This window comes from Bombina bombina, chromosome 2 (genome assembly GCF_027579735.1).
Source record: "Bombina bombina isolate aBomBom1 chromosome 2, aBomBom1.pri, whole genome shotgun sequence".
Classification (NCBI taxonomy): Eukaryota; Metazoa; Chordata; class Amphibia; order Anura; family Bombinatoridae; genus Bombina; species Bombina bombina.
The window spans coordinates 233,506,219-233,533,750 of NC_069500.1; positions in this window are offsets into that span (position 1 = coordinate 233,506,219).

The following is a 27,532-nucleotide window of genomic DNA, read 5'->3' on the forward strand; positions in this document are numbered from 1 at the left end:
GCGCTCCCTAAAAATAAGGCATTTTAGCCCCCATAGGACCAGACTCACCTATACATGGGTGGTATCACTGTACTCAGGAGATGTTTCTGAAGACATATTGGTGTGTTATTTGACAGTAACCCTTAACATTTTCAGTAAATGTATTCTTAAATTTCTATTTTGTCAAAAAATCACCACTTTTTTATTTTTTTCAAACTTTGGCATAGATTGGTGGTAGAATGGTTGCATGAAAAGAGTCAAAATACTCTAAGTTTAATACATTAGGTTGTCTTCTTGTAAAAAATATATACATGTGAAGGGTTATTAACACTGGGTATTTCTAAACTCAGGACAAAATTTAGAAACTATTTAGCATGGGTGTTTTATGGTAGTTGTAGATGTTGGGGATCAAAGTTAGAAAAAGTGTGTTTTTTTCCATTTTTTCATCATATTTTATAAAAGAAATTATAGTAAATTATAAGATTTGATGAAAATAATGGTATCTTTAGAAAGTCAATTTAATGGTGAGAAAAATGGTATATAATATGTGTTGGTACAGTAAATGAGTACAAGGAAAATTACAGCTAAACACAAACACTGCATAAATGTAAAAATAGCCCTGGTCCCAAAAGGTCAACAAATGGAAAAGTGGTCTGGTCACAAAGTAGTTAAAACCATTGTTGATGTAAACAAATTTATTATATCACTGATATTGAAAAAAAAATGTTTGAGTCACAGCAAGCACCCTCAACCACTTTCACAGCACATGAGGAGTTAATAGTTTCAAGATAAGTGTGTTGGAATTATCATCTTAATAAATAGAAAGTGAAGGAGTAGAAGACACTATGGGGGATATGTATCAAGCCATCAACCACAAATACGCTGGAATTCCGCAGTGTAATTGTTGCAAGCTTAATCCGATCTAACTATCAAAGCCTACAGACCGGCAAATGTTGAAATTTGTGACGTAACATACGATCCGCCGGTCTCAATCCGACGCAGATCGATGCTTATGTCATTACAGATGCTCCGAATACACATTCTGTTCTATCTGACACTTTTTCAAAGTTATCAAATTTCTAACAAGTACACTCGCGGCTATTCTGGCTCAGCATACCTGGTTTTCTGAACAGCCAATAAGATTTTAGCAGCTCTAAACCTATTGGCTGATTGAAATCTTTCAGCCAAAAGGAATTGAAGTTCCAGTTTACGGTGGCTACCATATGAAAAGGATGCTCCGCACCGGATGTCTTCAGGATGGACCTGCTCCGCGCCGGATGGATGAAGATAGAAGATGCCGCCCGGATGAATACTTATTGCTGCCTGGATGATGACTTCGCCGACTGGAAAGATCCTTCAAGTGGGACTTCAATAACTGTAAGTCGATCGTCGGGGTTTAGTGTGAGTTTTTTTTAAAGGGCCAGTCAACACCAGAATTTTTGTTGTTTAAAAAGAAAGATAATCCTTTTATTACCCATTCCCCAGTTTTGCATATACAACACAGTTATAATAATACATGTTTTACCTCTGTAATTATCTCGTATCTAAGCCTCTGCTGACTGCCCCCTTATTTCAGTTCTTTTGACATGCAGTTTAGCCAATCAGTGCTCACTCCTAGGTTACTTTACGTGCATGAGCTCAATGTTATCTATATGAAACATGTGAACTAATGTCCTCTAGTGGTCAAAATGTATTCAGATTAGAGGCAGTCTTCAAGGTCTAAGAAATTAGCATATGAACCTCCTAGTTTTAGCTTTCAACTAAGAATACCAAGAGAACAAAGCAAAATTGTTGATAAAAGTAAATTGGGAATTTGTTTAAAATGGCATGCCCTATTTAAATCATGAAAGTTTTTTTTGGACTTGACTGTCCCTTTAAGGGTTTTTTGGGTGGGTTTTATTTTTAGATTAGGGTCTGTGCATGTAAAACAGCTAAATGCCCTTTTGAGGGCAATGCCCATACAAATGTCCTTTTCAGGGCAATGGGGAACTTAGGTTATTTTAAATAGGTTTTTTATTTGGGGGGGTTGGTTGGTTGGGTGGTGGGTCTTACTGTTGGGGGGTGTTTGTATTTGTTTTAACAGGCAAAAGAGCTGATTTCTTTGGGGCAATGCCCCACAAAAGGCCCTTTTAAGGGCCATTGGAAGTTCATTGTAGGCTAGGGTTTTTTTATTTTGGGGGGGGGCTTTTTTATTTTGATAGTGCTATTAGATTAGGTTTAATTCTTTTTTATTTTTGATAATGTGTTTTCTTTTCCCGTAATTTAGTGTTTTTTATTTTTTGTAACATAGCGTTTATTTTTTTTTTGTAATTTAGTAATTTGTAATAAGGTTTAATAGTAGATTTAAAGAATTTTAGTAGGGTTAGGTTTTTTTAATATGTCATTTAGTTTATTTAATTACTAGTTTAATTTAATTGTAGGATAAATGGGTAGGGTTAGGGTAGGTTAGTTAATAGTTTAAAAATAGTTTATTTTAATTCTACAGGTAACATTAAATTTATTTGAAGATAGGGATGTGGTAATTTTAATTTAAAGTTAGCAGGTTGTTAGGTTTAGGGGTTAATAGCTTAATTTAGTTTATGGTGATGTGGAGGGCTGGCAGTTTAGGGGTAATAGGTTTAGTTAGTGGTAGTGATGAGGGAGGCCAGAGGTTTAGGGGTTAATACATTTATTTAGTGGCGGCGGGGTTGGGGAGCAGTGAGAGAGGGGTTAATACATTTATTAAGGTTGTGGTGGGGTCGGGGAGTGGTGGGATAGGGGTTAATTACTTTATTTATGTTGCGGCTGGGTCAGGGAGCGGCGGGATAGGGGTTAATAATTTAATTTATGTTGTGGCGAGGTCTGGGAGCGGTGGGATAGGGGTTAAACATTTTTAGTATAGTGGCTACGTTTAGTGACAGGGTATATATAAAGTTGGTAAAAAGCCGAACAGACACGAGATCAATGACTGCTAGTTAACAACAGTCCGATGCTCATCGCCCCGTACTTGGTGCGCGTCTTTTTGCAGTTTTTTTTATAAATATGGAGAGTGTATTGAGATACGCGGCCGCGATGTTAGGCAAGTGTATTGGTGCTGTTGAATGCAACAAAATTGACGGCTTGATATATATCCCCCTATGATGGTTGATAAACCAAGTTTGTTTAAGTTTATAAAGAAATCTACTTTCTTTCCAGTGAATACCAGATTAAATGCCGTTGAGGTGTTTCAAAAGACAATTGAGAAGTAACTTTGTCACCTGAACCATAAAATAGATAGGAATAACCATGTTAAGGATAATCTAAAAAGAAAGGGAATTGGGGCACCAGAACATTTAAAATCAGAAGAGTCTATAGAAATTCGTAATTCAGATAAGGGTGGGAATGTAGTTATATTGAATCAAACTAACTATATTAAAGAAGACCATAGCCAATTAGGATATCTAGAAGTTTATAAATTGTTATCTTGTAATACCACATTCAACGTTCAAAGTAAAGAATCTCAAAAGTTATGTGCAAGACACCACTGATTATTTATGTCAAGTGGAAGGGGTAGGATGGCAGAACAATTATTTTTTTCTGACCATTAATGTAGTATCTATATATATACGTCCATCCCGCATTTGAAAGGAATAATGGCAATAGAACACTTTCTTGAGAGATATTCTGAATATGATATTGAATACTAAAGAATTAATTTTAAAATCAATATGATACCTTTTTGACTCCCAATTTATTTATGTTTGAAGGAGATTTTTTACCCCCAGAAGCGTGAAACCGCAATGGCATTGAGTAAAAAAAAGAAGTTTTTTGGATCTATACTCTCCAAACAGGTCATCATAAAGGCATAAATAAGATCAGTGATGTTAAGTTATTTATAGATAGGAGTAAATTGTTCATATTTTCTATCTAGTAGATACAGTAACATCTTGCTTTAATTAAATATATTAATACATTTTAAGTCTCTATTGCAGTGAGGTAGTAACTTATAACAAGGGTGACATATTATTAAAAAGCTACATTTATAGTGTTTATACAGAGTCTATTTTTTGTCATTCTTGGAAAAGTTACTTTGATAATTAAATCTATTTTTTCGTGTTCCTTTTAACAATCCTATTACCATCAAATAGGATTTTGAATGCTAAAAACATACTTGAAACTGGTCGCTATATAAACAACCTTTTGTTTGTAAGAAAAGGTGATGAAAAAGATATTTCCTTTTTTATTGAATATTTCAAAATGAATGAAATGAATTTAGATTTTACGATGGAGTTTTCAAAGGACTCTATTCCATATTTAGATGTCATGCAAAGAGCAAATAATATGAATAAGAGTGTTGAGGTTAGTCTATACAGAAAACCCACTGCAGGAAACACATTATTGAATGCTAGTTCATGTCACCCTGGACATATAATAAGAGCAATTCCTAAGGGACAATTTATGAAAGTTAAAAGGAATTGCACTTCCTCAAGAGATTACAATAAGTATGCATTGCTGAGCACACAACATTGAGATTTTTGTCAAGAGGGTATGATAAAATACCTCTTATGCAAGCAAAAACACAAGTTGACAGTATTGAAAGGAAGAACTTGCTAGTTCCAAGAAAGAAAGTAAGAGATAAATAATTTAGTGATAAGCCATGCTTTGCTTCCACATATAATAAAGAGTATAGTACTATATGTAATTTAATTAAAGGTGCCTTGCCTATTTTAAGAACAAATGACACCATGAATAAAATAGTTGATCTGAGTTTACATTTTGTAAGTAGAAAAACCAATACACTAGGAAATATGTTGTCACCGCCTTTCTATGTTAACCATAGTTGATAAGAAAAATTGGTTGTCTAAAAAATCTGGTTATTATAGATGTGGCAGCAAACAATGCAAAATTTGTTCTTATGCACTTTTGGGGGATGGATTTAAATCTCAGGATGAACAGAAAGTGTATAAAATAACAGTTCATAAATTGCAATACTAAGTTTGTGATTTATTCACTGACATGCAAAGGCTGTGGTAAAAAGTAGGTAGGCCACACAACCCATTTTTTTAAGGATTGAATGTTTTTGGAACATTTAGGGGGAATTGAGGATCCAGATTCCAACACACCCATTGCATTACATTTTCATAAGTATCATGATTCTAATAGTTCCTTATAACTCGTTCAGGGTATTAAAGGGACAGTCAAGTCCAAAAAAAAACTTTCATTTTTCAAATAGGGCATGTAATTTTAAACAACTTTCCAATTTACTTTTATCAACAATTTTGCTTTGTTCTCTTGGTATTCTAGTTGAAAGCAAACCTAGGGAGGCACATATGATAATTTCTAAGCCCTTGAAGGCCGCCTCTATTTTATTTACTTTTCACAGCAGGGGAGAGCAAGCTCATGTAGGCCATATAGATAGCATTGTGATCACGCCCATGGCTAGTGGCAGACACTGCACTAATTGGCTAAAATGCAACTATATGCAAAATAACTAAAAGTCATGTGATTAGGGGCAGTCAGAAGATGCTTAGATACAAGTTAGTCACAGAAGTAAAAAGTGGATTAATATAACAGTGTTGGTTTTGCAAAAAAACTGGGGAATGGGTAATAAAGGGATTATCTATCTTTTTAAACAACAAAAATTCTGGTGTTGACTGTCCCTTTAAGTATGTAAAAAGACACCCCAGAGGGGGAGATAGAACAAGTATATTGGATTTTCCAATTAGGAACCTAGGATAGCAGTAGAACTTAACTCGGAATGGGATGTAAAACTGTTTGTTGAATAACTTTATAAACAAAAGAGAGTGTGAAGTGACATCATTCATGGAAATTTTATTACAATAATTTCATAATAATGTATGAGAGTATGTTATAGGATATACCTAATATGAATGTTAAAACAAAGTATTGTCATGTTGATGTAAATGTGATATTTGAGCATGTATGGTATACAATGTATAACATAAGTGTAACTGATGTAACAAATTACGGTTCTGATACACTATGTGAGTTTTTAATGTATACATTGTTTGTGAATAATACTATGTACCACATGAGTAACCAGTAATCTAAACTATTCTTGCTCAATATGAACAAAGTATTGAAGTGCCAAATGCGGGCATGACTTAACGCTTAAATAGTAACTATGCCAGTCAGTTAGTCTTAGAGTCATTGAGGAAGTTACATCACTGATGATGAGACAAATGCGTTTGACTAGTAACTATTGCACATGTTCTTTCATGAAGGAATACAGTATTTTTGCTTGTGTCCGTATTTTTTTTATTTACTCCTGTTTTGAGTGCATGTATCTTCCTTTGCTTTGTGATTTTATCTTGCTGGAGGTTTTTGTGAGGATTCCCTTTCCCGGAGGGTCATCTTAGTGTGGCATAAAGCACGCAGTGTGAAGAGCTCTGAATGGAGTGTGAGGGCAGTGTTTGAATTTGGAGCACATACCTTGTCTTATAGACAGTGGCAGCTCTAGACTTTGTGAGGCCATAGATGAAACTCTAACAAGAGGCCCCATCTGACAAACTCACATATACATGCACTCATATACACAAACATACATACTAAATGCCATAGTCATTTACCCACGCATGTACACTCATATACACAGTCATTCACACATACATTTACATACAGTCATTAACCCATGCTTGCAGAGTCATTTATCCATGCACACAGTCATTTACCCATATATGCCTACACTCAAATACACACTTATTTATCCATATATGTACATATTTACATACAGTTATTTACCATGCATGCAGTCATTTTCCAATGCATGCAGACATTCATATTTACAATCATTTGCCTATACCTGCACATCGTTATATACATAGTAATTTACCCATGTATGCCCACACTCATTTATGCATTTACCCATGCATGCAGACATTCATATAAACAGTAATTTACCCATACTTGCACACACTCATACACACACACACAAATGGACTGCCATTCACAAATACACATATATACACATATACACACAAAGGAGACTGACACACACATATATACCCATAAAGGAGAATACATATATAACACAGGTTTAATAAGTGAGAACTGTGGGGATCTTCTTAAAAAAATAGCAGTGGATTTTCTTCAACATAAGAATGTATGTTAAAGCATATTAGATATTTATAACATTTTAAACACTAAAATAAATGAGGAGAGGTTAATGTTTTCCTATAGCTAGAAGATGCATTTAAGCATATCTCTTTAACCTATATAATGATCTATGTTGAGATATGCTTAACATTCTATAATTAGATTACACAGTGTAAATTAATATACAAAATTCTTCGAATGCATAAAACACCCCATGCCCCCAAGACTTTCCCGCATCTTACCATGTCCCCTTATCCTGTCTACCTGCCACTTAATTCTCTCCCCCATCTCACCAGAACAATCTGTTCTTCTCCTATCCCCCATCTCTCCTGTCAGGATACCTGCGAGTGTTATTAAATAATATATACAGTATATATTTATATATATATATCTACACCAAATAATTCATTTATTTGTGAAGCTATTTGTAACACAACCCCCATTTTTATTAGTCAAGGACTTCTAAAGAACAAATGTTTGTCCCAAACCATAAGAGATAATGAGATCACTTCAAAGGACTTTTTGATCACTGCCTGGAAATGTGTAATAAGAGAAGAGAGCCGAGAAGTCTGAACCAAGGGACAAATTTCAGGAAATGTGACTATTTACACTTCGGTGCAAATTGGTACATGCTGAGTTTCCAATACACAAACCTCAGAAGTTGAAGTTCCGAATGCCCTTGATAATATGAGGATGTTGAAAGCATCACAATTGAGATTTTAAAGTACAACTTGTGTATAATTTTCAGCTATGGTGTACCTCAGTATTGTATAAATGTGTATTTATGGATCTGAGAGAAAATGTCTAGCAATGGCATGTTAGATAAGTATTTGCTGAATTTAATAAGTAGCTGTATAGTCAATTTAAAAAATGTTTGACCAATTTGTTTCAAAATAACATTTTCTTTGTTTTTCCAGGAGTCTAATAAACATGACAGGGAGAACCTGATATGAAACTGAGGTTTCTAAATATGATACTATAAGTTAACATACAAATGCATCATAGATTTTGAGCCCATGTCTTAAACACTGTTGATACATATTTTAATAAATAACTATAAATGCTCATCTATATATGATATAAAATGGTGACTAGGAAATTAAATATATACCAGTATATCAAATTAACTGATATACAAAATAAGTCAGATAAACACATATGTTTTATTGATTCTTACTACTAGTCAACTCATAAAAATTTAACTTTAAAGGCATCTTCTAAAATATTATAGGTGGTATTTCATGTTTGGTATGAAAATACTCAGGGTAAATAGTATGAGATAATCCCATATATGTTGAACATATAATTTATTAATGCTGGAAATTATAGGTGTGTTTAAAGAACATATTGAAGAGTATCTGTATTTTCTGTGGCACTTTGATGGTGAAACAATTTTTCTGTGTCTGCTGCCCCCTAGTGGACTAAAACTGGTATGACAGCCAAACAAATTGACTGTTAAGGCCCATGCATTCCCAGTGAACCAATGAGAGGTTTAGCTCTGAAGGGCCTATCAGAGATGAGCTTCAGTGGAGCATATCCAAAAGGTTCACCAATGATTAGAATAAACAAATGTGAGATTTATCACGTGATATATTCTCTTGCACTGGAATAGAAAGGGGCCTTTGCTGGAATTTTGACTGACTCACAAGTACTGCCTTTGGAACACAGTCTCTATAAGCAAAATTGGGCTAACCTTATTTTTCCATAATTGCAAATACCTTTCTTATTTATGACGGTGAACTGGATTAATCTGAAAAAGCTGAAACTTTCAATTTGGTTTATTTTATGATATATACGGTTGCTCTATATTTTTAATGTTTTAAATCAAGGTATTCTAAAACTAGTTATATCGTACTGTGATTTAAAAAGAGATTTATTCTTATATCTAATAACAAGAGTAGTAAGTATATTGACATTAAATGTTAATGTTTATAAATAATTTGAGTATGTCAATATCATAAGTTAATTACAGTTATTGCTATATACTGAATATATTTTAGGATTTGTTTTATTGTGGCTGAATTAAAGGTTATTTCAGCTCAGATTAATTAGCATATAAATTTGCTGTTGCATTAATAATATATACAATTTCTGGTATTTTTAATTGAAGTTATATAGAACCAATTGTGGGCTAAATAGTTTAACTATACTTGCCTGAAAGTTATCTTAAATCTATTGAGATCCAGTAAGATTTGTGTGAAGTATCTTGTTATTTTGTTTAACTAAGAATTGTTAAGTTAGCGGTCCATATTCTGATATTTTTATTGAGGTATTTTAATGTGATTCATTGTGAGTAAGGATAATTTTAGAGATATATTTTTTTATGATCTGTTGTATAGAATATTGTAACGGAATAAGCATGCATAATTGATTAATCTATCTAGGTTCTACATAAATATAATTCAAGGTGTCTATAGAAGTAACTAATCAAGAACTAAGTAATAAATATTTTTTTTTAATTGTTACGTATATACATTTTATTGGTTGGTAACTGCTAAGATAATAATAAATAGTAATTTTGTAACCTGGTATATACCGACACCCCAGGCACTCCTGCTTCTCTCTCCAGGACCCCTGCTCCTCTCCCTCCTCTCTTTAGGCCCCCCTGCTCTTCTCCCCCATATTTCCTGCTCCTCCTCAATCACATCTCCCCAGTCACCCCCACCCCAAATTCAATCTCCCCAGTCCTCCCATCAGTGTAGAAATACAGTGATTGGGTGCAATTTTTTAAACTTACTATGTTATGATTTTTTTTTTATTATTTATTCAACATTATAGTTAAATTTAGGGATAGATTAAGATTTTAGTTTACATTTTAGAAGGTTAGGAAATTAGTTTTAAAAAATATATATATTTTTGTATAATGAGCACACAAAAAAAGAAAATACAAAATTAGATCTCCACAGGCCCCCCTGCCCTTCTCCTCAGCCTCCATCACATCTCTCCAGTCACCCCCACCCACAATCACATCTCACCAGTCCCCCCATCGCATTTCCCCAGGCCTTTCCCTCCCCTCACCATCACATCTCCCCAGTCACTCTCCACCAATCACACCTTCCCAGAACCCCATTTTCACATATCCTCTGCCAAACCCTCCAATCACATCTTCCCAGAACCCCAACATCACATATCATCTGCCAACCTCCAATCACATCTTCCCAGGTGTTCAACTTCACATATCCCCTGTCAACCCCCCTCAATTACATCTTCCCAGAACCCCAACATCACATATCCCCTGTCATCCCCCCAATCACACCTTCCCAGATCCCCAACTTCACATATCCCCTGTCAACCCCCCTCAATCACATCTTCCCAGAACCACAACATCACATATCCCCTGTCAACCCCCAATCACATCTTCTCATGACCCCAACTTCACATATCCCGTTAACCCACCAATTACACCTTCCCAGAACCCCAACTTCAATGCCAACCCCCCAATCACATCTTCTCATGACCCCAACTTCACATATCCCCTGTTAACCCACCAATTACACCTTCCCAGAACCTTAACTTCCCTGCCAACCCCCCAATCACATCTTCCCAGGAGCCCAACATTATATATCCCTCCCTGCCATCATATACCTCTAGTCCTCCATCCCATAATACAATCAATGCCTTCTAAGATGTGTGGTGGCAGTGCAGCATGATGAGGGGGCGGGATATCGTATATCCTTGCTTCCCTCATTGGCTGCCGCATGGGTAACCTCCTTCATGCTGTGCCCTATAAGCGGAAGCAGCATGACAAATGGATGGCTCCGGCGGTAACCTCTGACAATTTCCCTTGTCTGCGCCACCTCAAGTACTGGGTGAGGTGAGTGTGACAGGGGACCATAACGCTGCTTGCGCATGGAATCAGCGCATGCAGCATTACAGTTCACTGTCAACTCGGATGTAATGCAGCTTTCAAATTAGCGAGTTTGGTGGGCGCGAGGCCCCAGTAAGCATGAGGCCTTAGGCACCCGCCTAACTCGCCTAATTAGAAAGTTGGCTCTGCTTATAGAATGAGTTCCCAGGGTATGCCTGAAGCTCTCTCACAAGCTGGTTTCACTGATTTATCTCACCAGCCTTATTCAGGTGAAGTTTATTCAAAATTCACAATATATTTATGTTAACTAACAGAAAAGTAATATATACTTAACTATAGGCAAAAGCAAGTAAAATTGTAGTGAAAACATTTCAGTTTCATTTATTCAAACTGAGCCTTTATATTAGTCCCAGGTGTCTCCAGTGTAAAATTTTTGTATCCCGGAGAGCTTTATTACTTTCTATAAAATGGTATCTCTCTCCAATCTAGAGAATTTAATGTCACTCTCTTGAAAACTGAAGCTGACAGTTTTTAGTTTTATTTTAAATAGTAGAAATGCAAAGTGCAATGTAATTTGTAAAATATACATATAAATATACAAAGTATGATCCTAGTTTGTTAAAGTTACATAGAAACTGTGAAAGCATAATTAGAATTTGTAAACTCACAAAATACATTGTTGAATACAAAATAAAATACAACATAGAAAGTGCAAATTTTAAATGTAATGAAATTTAATTTGAAGTGTAAAGTAATATAGAATACAAAGCACAAAGTGTAAATGCAGCATACATGTCGTGTCATGCTGTACTGTATTACACTCGACTTGTCTTTCCTTCACATGCAGAACTCCCCTTGGAAAAGTATAGCAAAATTTGCCTTTGGAAATTTCACTACAGATTCTTAGTGCTGGAGGATAATTTTAGATCATCTCACCTGACTGGAGAGCTTTCAATCATCAGGCCTTCTGACAGGGATATCAAGGGGCTGATTTAACAATGTGCGGGCGGACATGATCCGCTGTAGTGGATCATGTCTGCCACACATCAATACTGTAAATGCCTACGTTGTCGGCATTTATCATTGCACAAGCATTTCTAGTGAAATGCTTGTGCAATGCCACCCCCTGCAGATTTGTGGCCAATCATCTTCTAGCAGGGGGTGTCAATCAACCCAATCGTATCCGATTGGGCGGATTGCTGTCCACCACCTTAGAAGTGGCGGACGAGTTAAGGAGCAGCAGTCTTAAGACCCCTGCTTCTTAACTCCTGTTTAAGGTGAGCCTGAAGGCTTACGCGGAAACAGCTGCTTTTGGGTCTTAATAATCCCCCCCCCCCCCCCGTTTCAACTAAATTGCATAAAAACTTAAGAGATATCAAGAAAAGGTTACGGGAAAAATCCTGACAAATGCTTTTCCAGATACTATAAAACGCTCTAGCCCTATGACAAACAGAGATCAATTATTAAAATATGAATAGGACTCCACACTGATTCAAAAATATCCTACATGGAGTGAGATTCTCAGTAAAACAAGCAGGTGATGGTATTTTAGGTTTATTCATTTTCAAAGAGTGGTTTCAATTTCTGCAGGATCCATGTTGCTGGGCAAAAATTATAACAGGCTGGACACCAGCTACAGGGTAGGAATGTGACAGGCTTAAAGGTACATGAAACCCATTTTTTTTTCTTTCATGATTCAGATAGAGCATGCAATGGCTTCCTAATTTATTTTAATATGTTTCATTGTCTTTGCATCCTTTGTTGAAAAGTATATCTAGGTAGTTTTAGAAGCTTCTGCTTGGTGACTGCACCACGTATATGTGTCTTGTCATTGGCTTTCAGCTAGCTCCAAGTAGTGCAAACTGCTCTTTCAAAAATGGATATCAAGAGTATGAAACAAATTAGATCATTTAAGTAAATTGGAAAGTTGGTTAAAACTGTATGCTCTATCTGAATCATTAAAGAAAGAAATGGTGTTTCATCTTTTACCCATACAATCTCATACCATCCAACAAGAAGTGCCTTTAACAATACTTGTTTATACAGGTGGAACAATATACTGAGTAGGGAGGAGACAGGTAAACCAATGAGTTGTAAACTATAGGGCTCCCATTCCAATCAGTTTGTAAACATAAATATTGCAAAGCAGCTCATATCAATAAGTAAATAAGCTTAATTAATTATAAAAACAAGTTACATGGTGTCCTAGCAGAGGCTCTGTGTAGTCCCATCTTTCAAGAGCTCCGGGAGAGTGGCTTATAATACACTGATTATTAGCCTAAACCCACAGCATTTACTGCCAAAACGATAGATTTTGTGATCTTATGCGACATACAACACAAACCTGGACAATTTTGCTGTATTCATGATCCCAGGGCCTGAAGAGGACATCTGAGGCCTGTAACAGCGGAGATCTTACAGGCAGCGCCCCCCCCCCCCACACCGGTTTGCCGGGGTGTTATACTAGGACTGATCACACATCAAGCCCACATTGATACTTTCAAAAACTGATAATAACCGACACCTTCGCTAACCAGTCAATTTTTCTAAGTGGAGAAACTACAGAATAAGACATGATGATAACCCTTTCAGCTGACGTGAGGGATTAAAGCACTTCCATCACATATGATCCAATTCTTCTTAGACTGGAGGAGATCTATAAGCCTCTAATAGATAAGGCTCCATCGGAACAAGATATCCAACTTCTTATGAGCAAGATACCACCTATAACATATAAGATGTCGGCAATCAAACAGGTTACAGCATGGGGGTTCGGCCCAACCCTAGGGCCCGGGGAGGCTGAACAGCCCAAAGAATTGCTGAATGGAGATCTATTCCAGCTGGCCATTTACCGACAGATACCACAGAACAAGAGCAAATTAATACCGGAGAAAGCAAACAAGAACAGCAAGCAAGCAACATTTCTCCTCTCATCAACAGCTACTGCAAAGCAAAATCCTGCCTGCCTTCAACACAAAATGGCGCCTGATCTGAAAAGCCATACAATCAAACCGGAAGACCCGGTCGTCATCACTAACATCGCCAAAGCCACGCTGGGAGTACCCATTAAATCACCTAAACTCGGAGACCACCTAGGAACAGTAATAATATTATACTCACACAATAAACAAAGACCAGAGTCTGTGCGTCTCTCTCTGTGTTTTAGGGGGGGACCTTGGGAGGCCGCAGACTCAGTGCAAAGAAAAAACAGCTTCCTGATGGTCCATCCGTGTGTGTAACATGGACTCTGATTACGATAAAAATAACATACACCAAGGTTACGCACTCATACACCAAGTTTACGCACTGTGGATAGCTCCCGAGGGTTGAAACCTCTTAGGTAAAGCATAACTGCTAGACCACATTAAAAGTTTTGTTTAAGAAGTTGGATCGTTAGATTTATATATTTTAAAGGGTTCTTTTATTTGTTTATTTTGTCTATATATGCATGCAATAAAAAAGGGGGGAAGGAATTATTGCACCGGTAATATATTATACTATTGACCCATGATATTTCATTCTAAAACGTTCCCACGTACCCACCATCAAACAGCTACCTAATACACGAATAGCTACTACACCCATAAAGCAGGAAATTCAAATTACATCTAAACAATGGCGTTATATATGGCTTTCTGGAGAAAAAAAAATTCAAGTCTCTTTGCTATATTCAATATACATTTGTTGTGCATGGTGTATATGGGTGTAACCTTTCCTTGCGCCGCCAGCGGCCGAGGTGCTGTAGGGGGGTCTTATATATACTCAGTAATAGAAATCACTAATGTACTGCTAGACAGAGTTGCTACATATGCCTTGGTGGGTATGTTAGATATATGAAAACACTTGAAATCATTGCCAAAGGGGAAAAAAGAAAAGAGTTCTTTTTACATGATAACAAGGTGTGATATGGGTTTTTATTTTTATTTTCTTCATGTTAACTTGTTCAGCCCTGGTAGTTTGCATTTACCTTTACATATAAGTTTAACATGTTGAGCCAAAGTAACATATCTTTCTAAAAATGCCAAAAAAATTTTTTTTTTGTTTATTGTAAACCCTAGCATTTATCTGTATTCTTATGAAGGACCAAAAGTGTCCAATTTCTTTTAGGGGATACAAAAAGAGGACTAAACTTCTGTATCAATCAAATGTGATATTAACATTTGCGCAACTGTATTCAATACTCCAACTGTATTTAATTGACATTTTAATGTCCTCAATAAAAAAAAAATAACAAAAAACAAAACAAGGAGATTTTTTGCATTCCAGTAGTGAAACACAAATAAACATATGCATAAAAAATGTTTACATTGACCTTCATAATCTCTTCACAAGCTTTTCATAGACCATAGAAGGAAGTTATTAACAACCAAGAAGAGAGAAAAAAAATTGTAATCACAAAATTGGTGCATTTCTTAATACTATATGAAAAATGGGTGTTTTAAGTATTGTAGTCCACAAAGTAGAAATTAGGAAAAATACTGCATTTGTTAAGACATGAGCTGACCCTTGCAGAATTAGGCAGGTGCCAGACAGAACAAAGAAAACAACAAAACAAAAAAGGACAATAAATATTATTATACAGTGTACTGGGATTATATTTAACAGTGTCAATATTTTAAATTTAGCTCTACAGAGTTATTCTTTGCTTAAAACAAATTTGGTGTTAATGCCATTTAATAGGTGTTCTACCTGTGCAATTTGGTAAAAGGAAATTAAGGTTGACACCAGTTTTCACTGCTGACCCCATTCATTAAAAAAACAATATGTTTGCTGTCGAATTTTTATGGGACATTTTACATATAACCCTTGAAGTTTGTCTTTTTTAATTGGAGAATTTTAATACACCCTTGATATTATATATAAATAAGTGTAAATGTACAAGCAATTGCTTAGTGTGTGTATCAACTATTGCTGCTAAATGTATATTTTTATATATAAAAAAAGCTTGTATACTTTCTCGGTTCCCAAAAAAAATGTTTTACCCATAGTAGAGCAGTGTACCCATAATGATAATTTTCAGTTGTCTGGAGACATAAACATAATTATGAAATTTGTTAAAATGTGGTTCATTGCTTAAAAACGATGCATTTAATTTTCTCACTTTTACTCATATTTTGCCCAAAATATATAAGTAATCATTTTAAAAATAAAATCCAATTGTAAAATAAATGTTTACATTAAATTTTAAAATGTGTGACAATAACTTTCAATCTAGTTTTACTACAATAACAACAGAAAAACAAAGAAAATGTTTAAAAATTTTAGTATGACACACATACAACATTACCAAATTTTGGGATGTTTATACATAGTTACTCTGCAAGGACTGTAAAATTGTTTCACCAGGGTATCATGAAACAATTGTCAGCAGTACAGTTTTAGAGATATGTATCAAGTCACAGGTGATTGAACAATAAGATGAGTGGTGCTGTTGAGAGTACAAATCATTACTTTACAACATTAGGGGGGAAACACTCTTTACTGTGTTACAAGACATGCTTGTAGTATTGATTTGGTTTCTATGAAGTCTTTTCTAAGGATGCAGTATGCCATAAAGCATGTACAAACAACATTCTGTTTTGTGATTCTGTCATTTGCTTCTTGTATATCACTGCATGACAGTCTAGAGATTTAATACAATTGTCCTGTCTGTTAAAGGTAAACAATGTTTAAGCTTCTCTCTGGGTTAAAGCTTATGCAGACATAGTAACCTTTAGACAACATTTCACACTACAATTGTTATCGAAACAAATTTTACTCAAGTCAATTTGTGAGTTATTTCAATTAAGATAACTTATAAGAATTTCATTCATAACCTGACTATTAAATATTAAGGATTGTAAAACTGGTTGCAATAATAATTAATAAACCTCTGCATAATTCTGAGTGTTTGAGTGAATATATTTTGAGATTATTACAAATGTTTATTATAAATTAAATGTTTAGGATTTTAATTAAAAAAAAAAAACCTTTAAGGGGGAGATTACAAGTGGAGTGCTAATTAATGCTCCAGCTTAAGCGTTAATTGTGATAGTAGTAACCGTTTTGCTATTGTCGGGTTCCGCTCATATTATGAGTTGAACGTAAAATGTTTTTGCTCATGTGCTAACCCGATGAGCGCAAAAAGCTGAAGTCAATGGAGAAAAAAAAGTGGAAAAAAACACCTCACTCTCGCGCAAACCCAATTGCATATTCTCATGAAAATACAAATATTTCACATTCCACATTCTTTACAAACAAGAATATGTTCTATTTATTCAAAAATACATATTTTTACATATATCTTATGGTATTTAGGTAAGATATATATTTATAACTATATTTATTTATATATATATATATATATATATATATATATATATATACACATACATGATTATATATAGGTATAGATATATACAGATATATATAGGAATTTCTACTTATAAATACATCCTATATAATAACAGGTCAGGTATATTTGTCCCCGTGCGCAATGGAAGTCAGGCCCAGTGTCATAAGCACGTTCATGGCCATGGTCAGGCGCCTCAGAGACACAGCATAATTTCTTGGTACATGTTAGATCGTCATCCTAGCGCCGGTGCCAGTTATTAGATTTCCCCCACTGCAACGTTAACATTTGACAGCTGTGAATCACGTGAGGAAGCAGGAACTTGCACGGTAGAACACAACCTTAAAAGTGTGTTAAGCGTTTACTGAGCTAACAGTGTAAAGAGGCCGCAAAGCAGGTGTGGCTTCACTTTACGGTAAAGCATGGCATTTACTGTCACACTATAGCACAGGTGACAGGGCATTAACCATTTAGGTGCTGGTGGAAATGTAAGCGTTTGCGCTATTTGTGCCTTCCAGATTATACGTGCGCTTGCACATTTTGGCCCATGTACACGGGCTTTAACACTAGTAGAACATATTCTGCTATGAATAAAACATTAGAATGTGAAATATTTACAGTAAATACATAGTTAAAACCTTTATTAAAAATGAATATTGCATAAATATGTTTTTCGTGTTTTCATCTACTTAACTGCAAAGGGCTCCAATGCACTTCTCTCTCTCTCTCTCTCTCTCTCTCTCTCTCTCTCTCTCTCTCTCTATATATATATATATATATATATATATATACAAATGTGTATTTATGTGTTTATATGCATATACAGTATATATATATATATATATATATATTTATATATATATAAATATATATATAAATATAGCTGCAAGCAGCGATAGAGGTGGCCATGCGCATCGACATTGCAATGACATACAAGCAGCTAAGTCACAATATAAAGCTTTATAGAAGTTTTTACAATTCTAACATTAGCAGTTGGAAAGAAAACACATTTTCGAAATTTTTGCGTTTTTCAAGATGGCTGCCCCACCATATGATTAGTACTTTCATCACGATCAGATGTAACTCTAGGTGACAATATATGGTTATACAGCAAATTTCACAGCTTTAACATAAGCGGTTGGAAAGAAAACACATTTTCGAAATTTTCTCGTAAACCAATATGGCTGCCACAGCTTGTGACCAATTCCTTCAACATGAACAAATGTGACTCTAGGTCACAATATAAGGTTATATAGCAAGTTTCACAGTTCTAACATAAGCAGTTGCAGAGAAAATAGATTTTCGAAATATTCGCATAAAACAAAATGGCTGCCAGATCATATGATATACAGCCTCCATATTATGCACAATAATTGTCACCATAGATCTCAATAAACATGGCAAAAATAAAGCATTTTTGTAAAACGGTTTTTGTTTTATTATTAATTTAAAAATATCGTTAAGCGTTTTTGAACAATTCAAAATGGCTGCCAAACCACATGACCTATCAACTTCTCTTGAACAAATCTGAATTTTAGTCATAAGATAACTCTATAAACAAAATTTCAAGTCTGTTCCATAAGCGGTTTCGGAGAAGAAGATTTTTATAGTTTTTAAAAATGGCGCATACGAAACAAAATGGCCGCCAAGCTATGCAATGTATGGCTTTCAAATTGCACATGCTAATGCTCACTATAGACCTCTACAATTTGCAGTAGTTTCATGAAGATTTGCAAATGTTTTATTTCACGAAGGCGACTGCGCAATGCGAATTTTAACTGCAATATTGTCTTTAAGGGTTATGACTATGTGTAATCATGTGTCTATTACACTGTAATATTGTTAAATACTGTAAAACTAATGTATAAATTGCAAAATTACGCAATTAAATGGCGATAAAAAGGTTAATGTCTCACAGCAGCCATGTTGATTATGGAAAAATCACAATTTTAACAATCTTGGTAGAGGACCTTGCAAGGAGCATACGTGCAAAATTGCATTTTATTGCACTAAGCGATTTAAGAGAAGAAGATGTTTAAAGATTTTCGCAAAATGCAAGATGGTTGCTACATCATGTGACCAAGGCACTTCTGTTGAGCAATGGCAAGTCTAGGTCATAGCAGCACTAAGCACAGCAAGTTTCAAAGTTGCAACATAAGCAGTTCCAGAGCTAAAGATTATTAAGCAGTTCTCGAAATTTGTCGCAAAAAACAATATGGCTGCGTAACCTTATGACCTATGAGTTCAATATTGCATGAGATGTAGCATTGCAATAGGCTGTACCAGCATACCTGATTTCAAGAGTTTAGCATAAGTAATTTGTGTTTTGTGAGCAATTGACTCAAAAAAGGCAGTATTGAATTACAAATAATTACCATAAACTTAAAACCGATATTGCTGCCGCATCATGTGACTGATTCTCTCCTAATGAGCAATTGTGAATCCAGGTCGCAATATAAGAGTGTACAGCAAATTTCACAGTTCTTACATAAGCGGTTGCAAAGGTAATAGACTTTCGGTATTTTCGCGTAAACCAATATGGCTGCCCGATCGTAAGATATACAGCCTCCATATTACGCACAATAGTGCTCACTATAGATGTCAATAAACATGGCAAAAATAAAGCATTTTTGTGAAACGGTTTTTGTTTTATTATTGATTTAAATATATCGTTAAGCAATTTTGAATAATTCAAAATGGCTGCCAAACCACATGACCAATTGACTTCTCTTGAACAAATCTGAATATTGGTCATAAGATAACTCTACAAACCAAGTTTCACGTCTGTCTAATAAGCGGTTTCGGAGAAGAAGATTTTTGTAGTTTTTAAAAACAGCGCATATGAAACAAAATGGCCGCCACACTGTGCAATGTATGGCTTTCAAATTGCACACACTAATGCTCACCATAGACCTCTACAATTTGCAGAAGTTTCATGAAAATTTGCGAATGTTTTATTTCACGATGGCGACTGCGCAGTGCGAATTTTAACTGCAATATTGTCTTTAAGGGTTATGACTATGTGTAATCATGTGTCTATTACACTGTAATATTGTTAAATATTGAAAAACTAATGTATTAAGTACAAATTTACGCAATTAAATGTCGATAAAAAGGTTAATGTCTCACGGCAGCCATGTTGATTATGGAAAAATCGCAATTTGAACAAACTTGGTAGAGGACCTTGCAAGGAGCATTTGTGCAAAATTGTGCATCATTGCACTAAGCGGTTTAAGAGAAGAAGATGTTTGAAGATTTTCGCAAAATGCAGGATGGCTGCCACATCATGTGACCGAGGCACTTCTCTTGAGCAACAGCAAATCTAGGTCATAGTAGCACTAAGCACAGCAAGTTTCAAAGTTGTAACATAAGCAGTTCCAGAGCTAAAGATTTTTAAGTGTTTGTCGAAATTTGTCGCAAAAAGCAATATGGCTGCCAGAGCATGTGACCTATGAGTTCAATTTTGCATGAGATGTAGCAGAGCAATAGGATGTACCAGCATACCTGATTTCAAGAGCTTTGCATAAGCAGTTAAGCAGTTATGGGCAATTGAATAAAAAGCTTGGCGGAATAAAAAGAATAATAATAATAATAATCCTAACAATAACAATAGGTTGTCCTGCAACTTCGTTGCATGGCCACCTAAATATATATGTCTGTAAATAATGGGAGTGTGGAGACAGGCGCTATGTGAATGAGCTCCATGAATTATGGCCTAATCCCATCAAGTAAATACTCAATGTGGTCACAGTTTTACAGCTTGAGCGGAATGGCGGCTACCATCTGTGCTTAAAAATACAAATGCCCTTTTGAGGGCAATGTAAAAGAGCTGAATACCCTTTTTAAGGGCAATGCCCATACAAATGCCTTTTTCAGTGCAATGGATAGCTTAGGTTTTTGTTAGAGTTAGGTTTTTTATTTTGGGGGGTTGGTTGGATGATGGGGGTTCTTTGTATTTATTTACAGGTAAAAGAGCTTATTTCTTTAGGGCAATACCCTACAAAAGGCCCTTTTAAGGGCTATTGGTAGTTTATTGTAGGCTAGGGTTTTTTTTATTTTGGGGGGGCTTTTTTATTTTTATAGGGCTATTAGATTAGGTGTAATTGTTTTTATTTTGGATCATTTCGTTTGTTATTTTTTGTAATTTAGTGTTGGTTATTTTTTGTAATTTAGTATTTTTTATTTTTTGTAATTGTAGATTTAAATTTTTTTAGTAGTGTTAGTTTTTTTTAATGTGTAATTTAGTTTTTTTTAATTGGTAGTTATTTTAATTTTAGTATAATAGTTTAGTATAATAGGTATGTTAGGTTAATTGTTAGTTTAAACTTAGGTTTTTTTAATTTCACAGGTAAGTTTTTATTTATTTTAAGATAGGGATATTGTAATTTTAATCTAAAGTTGGTGATAGGTTTAGGGGTTAATAGTTTAATTTATTAATGGTGATATTGGGGGGCTATTGTGACAACACCCAAAGGGTCTTGATTTTTATATTGGAACCCAGTTGTAGCAGGACAGCACTTCCTTACAATCACGACCCTCAGGAAACCCTGGATTTGGGAACAGGATCCCTGAAAGGTCAGTGGTGGCACGGAGGCCTTTAATAATAAAAGGGCAAAGACAGAGACAAAGTCAAAACAATCCGAAGTCGGGGCAGGCAGCAGGCAATCTGAAGTCAGGTACCAGGAAATCTGTATAACGAAATCAGAGTTAACACAGATGGAATACAAGGGAAGAACTCCAGAACAAGGAAGCAAGGAAAATAACCAAGCACTGACTGGGGGGCGTGCTGAGAATTAATAGGGAAACTAAGTCACGTGACCGGTCACCTGCCCCCAGTAGGTAGAGCCAGTAGAGTCAATAAGAGGAGGTCAGTGACTCAGCACCATCTTGGTTTTTCTCAGAGTCTCTGGCCTGCTCTCCTCCATCAAACCCAGACCCCTTCACCCTTCCTATGCTCAAACCCAGAGTTCGTGTGGCAGCCGCCATTCTACCACGACATCACACGCGCTGCAAAACTCGGCAGCGAGAAGGAGAGGGGAAGACAGTCACAGGCCAGCGATAGTAGGCCCAGGAGGCAGAGGCTGTCACCTCACCACCTCTAAGATTCCACCAGAAGCCAGGAGCGGGCACGTGACAGGCTGGGCCATGACAGAGCCCCCTCCTCAGACGCGACCTCAGGGCGCGAAATGGAGTTGGCCAACCAGGATGTCTCAGATGAAAAGCTTTAACTTTTGCAGGAGCATGGAAATTTTTGGCCAGCTCCCAGGATCGCTCCTCGGGACCATACCCTTTCCAGTGGATGAGATATTTCAGGCATTCCCTTTGACGCCTGGAGTCAAGAATCTCTTGGACCTCAAACTCTTCTGAACCATCAACCATCACTGAAATAGGCAGAGTGGCAACATATGATGGGAAACAGTTGGGTCTCCAAGGCTTCAGCAGAGACACATGAAACACCAGATGTAACCAGTATGAGGCAGGGAGATCCAAGCGAACAGTCACTAGAGAAATTACTTTGGTCACCGAAAAAGGCCCTATGTAGTGTGGTACTAATTTCCATGAAGGACAGGACATACGCAAATTCTGTGTGGATAGTAGATGTTGGGGACCTCTTTTGGTCGGCATATCCTTTATAACGCTGTTGTGCCATCTTTAAGGTATTAATTAGTATCTGCCTTTGTTGTTTAAGTTTATTTAAACACAAAGCCACATCAGGTACTGTGTTGGTACATGGCAACTCGGGGAAGGCACATGAATGGAAACCGTAGTTGGCATAAAAAGGAGTGGCCTTAATAGAATGATGCATGTGATTATTGTAGGAGAATTCTGCTGCAGGCCGTAAAGACAGCCAGTCATGTTGAAGGTATGTGGTAAAGCAGGAGGTATTGCTCCAAAGTCTGGTTGGTACGCTCAGTCTGCCCGTTGGTCTGGGGGTGATAAGCTGATGATAAGTAATGTTGGATCTTGAGATGACTGCAAAAATGGGACTAGAAACAGAAGGTGAACTGAGAACCTCGATAAGTGATGATTGACTGAGGCAATCCATGCAGGCGGTAGACAAGGAGGCGGTCTTGGCAGCAGAAGGAAGTCCAATGGAGGGAATGAAATGTGCCATCTTTGTAAACCTATCGACTACCACCAGGATGGTATTATATTTGTATGACAGAGGTAGATCCACAATAAAGTCCATGGCTATGTCTGTCCATGGACCTTGAGGAACTGTAGGAGGTTGTAGAAGGCCTACTAGTATCGTTTTTGGTCTTTTTGAATGGGCACATATGTCGCAGGTTAAGATGTATTCCCTGGTATCAGTCTTGATGGATGGCCACCAATAGTAACGACTAATACTTTCCAATGTTTGCGTAATTCTTCCTTGGCCTGCGGAAGGAGTGTCATGGAATTGGCTGAGTGCTTTGGATGGAAGCGAGGGTGGCACATACATCTGTTTGTCGTGGTACCTTAGTCCTTGTTTTTGGTTCAGTGACTGGATGATAGCAGGTGGTTCCATATACGATCTAGAATTGAGACTTGTATTGTGAGAAATTTATGAGGGGGTAAGATATTGAGTTTGGTCAGTGCTGTAAGTATCCTTATATAGGTGTGATAAGGCATCTGCCTTTGGATTCTTGGATCCAGGGTGGTAGGTGATTTGTAGATTGATTCTAGAAAAGAACAAAGCCCAACGGGCTTGACGAGGGCGTAATCTTTTAGCAGCACGAAGATAATCTGGATTACGGTGGTCCATATACACTGTAACAGGTATGGGAGATCCCTCTAATAGATGACACCATTCTTCTTAAGTCCTTTTGATTGCAATAATTTCCCTCTCACCTACTTCATAATACCTCCCTGCAGGAAGGAGTTTTTGAGAGTAGAATGCTACCAGATGTAGCCGCTCATCCTTTTCCCCTCTTTGAGAAAGGATACCCCCAACAGCGATGTCAGAGGCATCTACCTTAAGATAGAAAGCGTTGGTAGTGCCTGGTTGTACCAGAATAGGTGCTTGGGTTAATAAATTCTTTATTTTTTCGAAGGCCTCTTGGGCTTGAGTTGTCCATAGAAATTTATCATGTTTCTTAGTCAAGTTGGTTATGTGAGAGCATATTTGGGAGAAACTCCTGATAAAGCGTCTGTAAAAGTTTGCAAACCCTAGAAAATGTTGTACAGATTTCATATTTTTAGGTACGGGCCATTCCAAAATAGATGTGATTTTGCAGGGATCTATTTGGATCTGTCCAGGAGTGATGATGTAGCCCAGGAATTCTACTGACTCTGTATCAAATACGCATTTTTCCAGTTTAGCATATAATCCATGTTCACGGATATCATCTAAATAAATAATTACAAAGGAATCCAAAATGTCCCAAAAAAATCATTCAGGAAGTGTTTGAACGTGGCATGGGCATTACAGAGCCCAAAGGGCATAACCAGGTACTCAAAGTGTCCGTATCGAGTTCTGAAGGTGGTTTTCCATTTTTCCCCCACTCGTACACAGTCTAGGTTATATGCACCCCGCAGATCTATTTTCGTAAAGATGTTTGCTTTTCTTAGGTTATCTAGGAGTTCTGGTATCAATTGTAGGGGGTATCAGTTTTTTATGGTGATATTATTTAAAGCATGGTAATCAATACAGGGATGAAGAGCTACATCTTTCTTGCCAACAAAAAAGATACCTGCCTCTGCTGGTGTAATGGCAGGATTTAACAGGATCTATTTTTACAGAAAACAACAATTATATATATATATATATATATATATATATATATATATATATATATATATATATATATATATATATATATATATATATATATATATATATATATATATATATATATATATATATATATATATAAAATATATAGGTCATGCAACATAAACTCTATGTATAGGTGTGTAGCTCAGAGCAGGAAATAATAAATCATAACTAGATAAATAATTCACTGAAAAGAGCATTTATTATACTGACATGAGTTTTAAGGGTTAAAATCATTTAACTCCCAAATGCCACTACAATGTCAGCTTAAGGTAACAATTGTTACAAAACAAATAGTAGCGAATGGTTAATGATTTAAGGGAACAAACAAAAATAAGTCTCAGTGAGAGTAACATATATCTGCTCATATAACTGAATTAGGAGCTGTACCAATGGAAAAAACAATACTGCCACATATGGATATAAAGACTCACAGAAAATAAAATATGATTAACTGAAGTAATGAGAGCAATGGTACATAAGAAAGTTGGTAAGAACACTACTTACAGTCTTAGAATAGCAGCTGATACCGTACCGTAGTTGGAGGTCAGACTGTGGAAGAAACTCTGTGATTCACAGCACTGGAACAGCAATGAGATGAGATCCAGAATCCAAGGCAGGTAACAGTGAGAGGAAAGTCAGTTGATGAAGCACACTGAAGATCAGGTGTTACTGCTGAGACTAATCAGCTTAGATACAAGGTAACATAAAACAAGTTACAGATCAATTATAAACAAGGTAGCAATCCAGAAGTAGATTTGCAGTTTCTCAAACAAATTTGTTAGTAAAAGACAAAAGGCTTAGACTTTTATAAATGGCAACTAATAGTACAAGCAAACAAACAATACCAAGCAAAATGGGGAGTGTTTAGAGAGCTTTTATAGGGAAACACAGCTATAGAGAACCTGCCTCTAATTAAAGGTACAGAAACCTGACAGCTGGAGACGTTGATGGCCGGATGAAGCCTTTAGTTAAGCTTTCAGAGATGTATTCCTTTAGATGTTTAATTTCAGACTCAGATAAAGGAAATATGTGCCGATAAGGTAACGCCCAGAAGTAAGTCAATTGGACAATCATACGGGCGTCTAGGAGGTAACTGATCAGCACTTTTCTTGTTAAAGACATATTGGAACTCTTTGTATTTATCAGGCAAACTGACTGAGGGTTCAGAGACCATAATGGATATCTGTAATGGGGTCTTGTTCAGACAAGTGGTGGTACAAAAGGTAGAGGATAAGGTGAGGGTACCTTTAACCCAATTGATAACTGGATTGTGGATTTGAAGTCAGGGGAGGCCTAGGATGAGTGGGAACATTGTTGAGGGAACGATTAATGGTTTCTTTATGGTGTCCAAGAAGGAGACAAATAGGACCAGTTTCATATAATACGGGACCTGTTTTGATTGGAGTACCGTCCACAACATATAATGATAGTGGGTGTGGCTTTAATCACATAGGAAGGTGATAGGTCTGTTTATCTAGATATAATATATTTTCTCAAAGAGAGATTATATCTATGCCTCACATTAGGTGGTGCTATTAATTAAGGCAAAAAACACTCAAATAACACAGTAAAACCTCAACACTGTGTGTGGATAGACTATTTTGTAACAAAGGATAATTTTGAGTGCGTCTTTCTGGAACGAAATTACTTAGTCTGAATTTGCAATTATTAAATAAGATGCCTAGCTTAAAATTTAAATATCTTTAGATGGCACTATGATCATACATTGGATTTGGGATATATTGGTGATTATCTAATTGATATAAATTATATAGAGTTCAGTATATAAAAGAAAGGGTGACAAACACTAAATTTTAAAATACAAAAATAATTTTACTAATATTTCATAAACATACATTTAAAACATTGAAAATTAATCTTATTTTGATAGACATTGTTTAGGTAATTGATATTGGAATGTATATGATTCAAATAGTTAAAATTGGATAAGATTCGAATAGTTAAAATTTATGATATACACAAAATAAAAATCGTTATTTTCAAAAAACCTAAACAGGGTTAAAACAGATCTATTTATTTACTCCTAAAACCTTACATAAAAAGTCCACATAACACTCTTTCAATTGTGTATGTATGTGTTATGTATACTATATTGTTGTATCTGTATAATAACTGTCTGTTACAATATATAAGGACAAATTGTTACAAATCTAATCCAATTGTATGTATGGAATTTACTTGTATATGTTTTATCTGGGAGCGGTTAATCTTTGTATCAAAGATTTTTCAAGGTTCTTAAATGAAAAACACCAGATAACATATTATAAGTACATATTATAGTAATATATGGAAAGAAAACAATATATTTAGTGCATAATAATGCCTCATTGGTGCACAACAATAATAACAAGATATGGAGATTGTTATATCTATTTTTTTAAACAAGCACAAAGTCAGCCATTATTTCTAAATACAAAGCTGTGCTTTTCAGAGTCCAATCTGATTCACGGTGCTGTCCCAGATAGATATGAAAGTTTTATTGCCCGGGGCTTATAACAATTCACTTTTACCTTTGATTTTGTTGAGGTTATTGAATAGTCCTCTCTATACCGGTATAAAT